A 4561-nucleotide genomic window follows, 5' to 3' on the forward strand; every position below is an offset into this window, starting at 1 on the left:
TATCCAGGGAAACAGGTTTTTCCATAATAAAATCTCTGGGGGCCAGAACAACAGTTTCTGTCCCAGGGTTTTGGAGCAGTTCATATGTAGAATATTTCCATCTGGCGGAAGAATGTGCACCTGGAGATTCTCTAAAAGTGCCTGGCAGATGTTTCTTTTCTCACAGATAAGGAGTTTCTTCTTGAAAACTTTCTGGTCTCTCAAGCCCCTTAGTAGCTTTTTCTTGTTTGAATTCCTTTATTGTTTTTCTATCTGGAACATCCTATCTCTAAGGAAAAAACAGCTTAGAAGAAACTTCTAGTGATGTTATTTAGGCTTTAAGGCAGTTTTGGTTGTTAGATAAAACCTGTTTTACTCACTTAAATTCTACATCTAAACCCTTTAAGTTTTTATATACTATAACTGTAATATGTATCTCAAAAGAAACTTATAAATCACCTACATATACCTTAATATAAACTTTCACTACACTTAAATCTTATGCCTTGTAGTCAAACACCATAACTATAATTACAAGGAAAAATATTCAAAACAATTCTTTGCCTAAACAAAATCAGAAACCTCTTTTTACCAGGTATTAGTCACAAATCCTAACCCTAAAAACAAGATCTGTAACCCACGACCAAGCAGAAGAAAGCCCTTTAAACAAGCCTCAGAGTCATCACATGGACAAAAAGGGATGGGTTACACAACGTAGTGGAAAGATGGACAATGAGTTTCCAGTATACTGTGGGCCGGGGTCACCAGGACCCTGTCAATCTGGTGGGCCTCCAAGGCTGGCTCCCAACACTAATTGAAAAAAAAAAAAGATAAGCAGTTTCTTGGTCAGGCATGGTGGCGCATGCCTATAAACCTAGCACTTTGGAAGGTGGAGGCAACAGGATTGCCTGAGCCCAGGGGTCTGAGACCAGCCTGAGCAACTTGGCAAGACCTCACCTCAACAATAAATCAAAACATAAAATTAGCTGGGCATGGTGGGGCACACCTGTAGTTCCAGCTACTTGCGTGGCTGAGGCGGAAGGAGGCTGCAGGTCGAGTCTACAGTAGCTGTGAGCGTGCCACTATTTTCCAGTCTGGATGACAGAGTGAGACTACTACTCAAAAGAATGTCCTTCAATTAGTTATATAAAAAAAAAAAAAGACTAGTAGTTTCTTTTCTCTTTTTTCTCTTTTTTTTTTTTGAGTTGGATTCTCACTCTGTCGCCCAGACTGGAGTGCAGTGGCTGCTCCCGGCCACCGCAGCCTTGACCTGCTGGGCTCCTGCGATCCTTCCACCTCAGCCTTACAATTAACTGGAACTACAGGAGCATGTTACCACGCCTGGCTAATTTTTTTTTGATTTATTGTAGAGATGAGGTCTCGCCTGCCCAGGTGGGTCTTGAAACCACAGGCTCAGGCAATCCACTCACCTCAGCCTCCCAAAGGCGTGGGATTACAGGCTGAGCCACCTGTTTTTTTTGTTTTTTTGTTTTTTATTTTTTTTTAGTTGGAGTCTCACTCTGTCGCCCAGACTGCAGCGCAGTGGCCACTCCCGGCCACTGCAGCTTTGCCCTGCTGGGCTCCGGTGATCCTTCCTGAAGGTCACAGAGAACAGTCAGAAGGGCGTCCCCAAGACGGCACTGCCACCCTAGACAACAAAGGCCCTAGGTTCCGGCTTCTTCACACATGGTTCCCCTAGCACGCGTCCAATCATTTTCCATAATGTAGCTAACTTTGTTATATGTCTAATGGGCCTGCAACACGGCATCTGCCCACCGTGCTCCCTGGCTGCTCCTCCAATAAAACCTAGCGCTACCCCTTCCAGCCACTGTCAGGCTAATAAATACAGCCCTCTCCCTGCATAGCTCTCTCTCTCACTCTCTCTCTCTCTCCCTCTCTCCCCCTCTCTCTTTCTCTTGCTCTCTCCCCCTCTCTCTCTCATGCTCTCTCTCTCCCTCTCCCTCTCTCTCTCTCCCTTTTCCTCAGTTACTGTCCCTTCCTGTAACTGCCCCTTTAATAAATCTCTTGGTTCCGGCCAGGTGTGGAGTCATTACTGGTGCCGAAGTCCTTTCATTGGTGCCGTGACTCAGATCAGGTGCTCCTTTGCCTCTGTGCGGGTGTATTCCCATAGGCGGGAGCCCCAACCTGGCGCCTGTGGCCACTCCAGCCCTCCTGGACCTTCCCCACTGTTTTGAACGCATGAGCTGCATCCACCAGCGATCGTTGGATAGGTGAGTTTTCCTGACACGGAAGCTTAAAACTTGCCCGGGACCACCGGGGGAAACTGACCGTTAATTGTCTGGCAGTCCCTCCGGCCCCCGGGCAAGGGGGAACACACTCCGCCTCGGCCTTCATGGCCACAGTGGACCCTGAAGGCATCCTCTTCTCCTTTATCTCTCTCAAACCTTGAAAACTCCCACGGCTGCCAGGCTGCAGCTAAAGGCTTTCTCTTCTCCTTTATCTCTCTCAAACCTTAAAAATTCCCATGGCTGTCGGGCTGCAGCGGGCCCCAGGGGTCCCACGTCTGCTAACCCACAGCGGTTTCTCTCCCCCCCCTTAAGGATTCCCATGGCTGTCGGGCTGCAGCGGGCCCCAGGGGTCCCACGTCTGCTGGCCCACAGCAGATTCCGGAGGGCTCCCACATCTGTCGGGTGATAACGGACCTTGGAAGTCCCCATGTCTATTGCCCTACAGGAAACCCTGTTCGACTGGCAGGAATTGCGAATACACTCCCTACCCACCGTTCGGTCAAGTGCTCTCTGTTCTGAAAATTCCTAGCGCTAGGTGCCTTGACCCCTCAGTTCTCCAGGAGAACCCTGGTTGTGTCAAACCCCTGTGATGACAGGCTTTGCCACAGCCACACTTCTTGGGCTGTCAACTCTTTGGGGGATGCCCCGTTTAGTCCACCTGTCCCACCATGGGAGGCTCATCATCCCTGCCAGCCGATTCCCCCTTAAATGCCTCTTAAACAATCTCACTACACTTTCTCTCTCCCCCAATATCAAACCCAAATGCTTAATTCGCCTCTGCACACAGGACTGGCCTACATATCCCTTAGACAACCAAAATCAGTGGCCCCCTCAGGGGTCCCAAAATCCCGATATTATACAGGACTTATACAATTTTTGTGAGCATTCAAAATGGTGGGTAGAGATTCCCTATGTTCAGTTCTTTTCTTTCCTCCGTAAATACCCCCTCTACAGCTTCTCTCCCTCCCACTGTTCCACATGCATCTGTGCTTCCTCCTCTAAACTTCCCTCCCCCCACTGCAGATACTGCAAGTCCCACTCCTACTCCTGCTCCCTCCTCCCCTGTCTCAGATTTTGACCCGGTGAACGAACCTCCCCTTACAGTCAGCTCCAGGCTCCCTTGCCCCCACCCTCCTCTTCAGCTACACCCACCTCTACTCCGGCAGCTTGATCCTTATACCCTCCCCTTCCAACAACTCCTCTGTGCAGCTCCCCGGTAACCCAATCCAAGGCCGCGCCGACCCTCCTAGCCCCCCTTCGCAATGTGGCGGGCGCGGAGGGTGTGGTTCAGGTACATATCCCTTTCTCTATCTCAGACCTCTCACAAATAGAAAAACATCTCAGATCATACACAACTAACCCTGCCACCTACATTAGGGAGCTTCAATACCTCATCCAGCCCTACAGCCTTACTTTCCCTGATATATACCTAATCCTTTCTAACACCCTGCTTCCAGAGGAACATAGGAGAGTCTGAAAACAGGCTAGGACATACACAGACAAAATTCACTTCCCAGAGCCCGCTAGTAACCTTCCAGTCTGAAGAAAAGGACTGAAAGACAGTAAAAGGAAACACTGCCTGAAGATAAACTCGTAAACTCCTAGGATTAGGACGGAGAGTTGACGAATGTGCTGTGTGCTTGTGTAAATGAGACGGACAGCGGGAGGGCTCTACATAGTTACTCTGCACTGGGGGTATACCAACCTACCAATTGCTAACAGGTGTCTGAGATATCTTCGTGAGGAATATGACTGAAGGGGGACAAAGCAGATGTTTCCCATCACCCTCATTCTCTTATTTATGTGTGTCTGTCACTTTAAATCTGCTGAAAAGCTGGTTGAGTTCTTATGCTTTGTTTGATGGGACATGTGGTCTTTTAAAAACTTGATTGGTGCATACTTCTTAATGTCATTTTATGTCTCCTTTTATTTATGTGGTGCTTTCTCCCAGTCCATTGGTGCTGTTAAAATTTCTGCCTTTTGTTGTTAAGGTTATAAAAAAATCGCATGTTACATATAAAAAGTGTTACCGGTTATCTTCAATTCTTTCCGGGGACCACGCCCCCTCCCTTCCTTAGCCTGTGTTCTCCTTCATAAATTCTAAAGGGGATCATTCTAATCCACCTGTAAAGAAATGTAGAAATGTCTCCTATATGCTACTTAGCCTTTTGCTAACTCAGTATAAGCTAATGCTAGCCTTAGAAAAAAATAATTTTATAACCTTTCTCTGGCAACTAAAGAAGTAAATAGGCTGTTCTCGTTTTCAAATGCTAAAAGCCAGGTTAGTTAAAAGTAAGTCCGTTTCTAAAGGTTTAGGCCTTGCCTAAGATCAT

Source organism: Carlito syrichta, unplaced genomic scaffold (assembly GCF_000164805.1).
Source record: "Carlito syrichta isolate Samal-C Ts95f unplaced genomic scaffold, Tarsius_syrichta-2.0.1 Scaffold315832, whole genome shotgun sequence".
Classification (NCBI taxonomy): domain Eukaryota; kingdom Metazoa; phylum Chordata; class Mammalia; order Primates; family Tarsiidae; genus Carlito; species Carlito syrichta.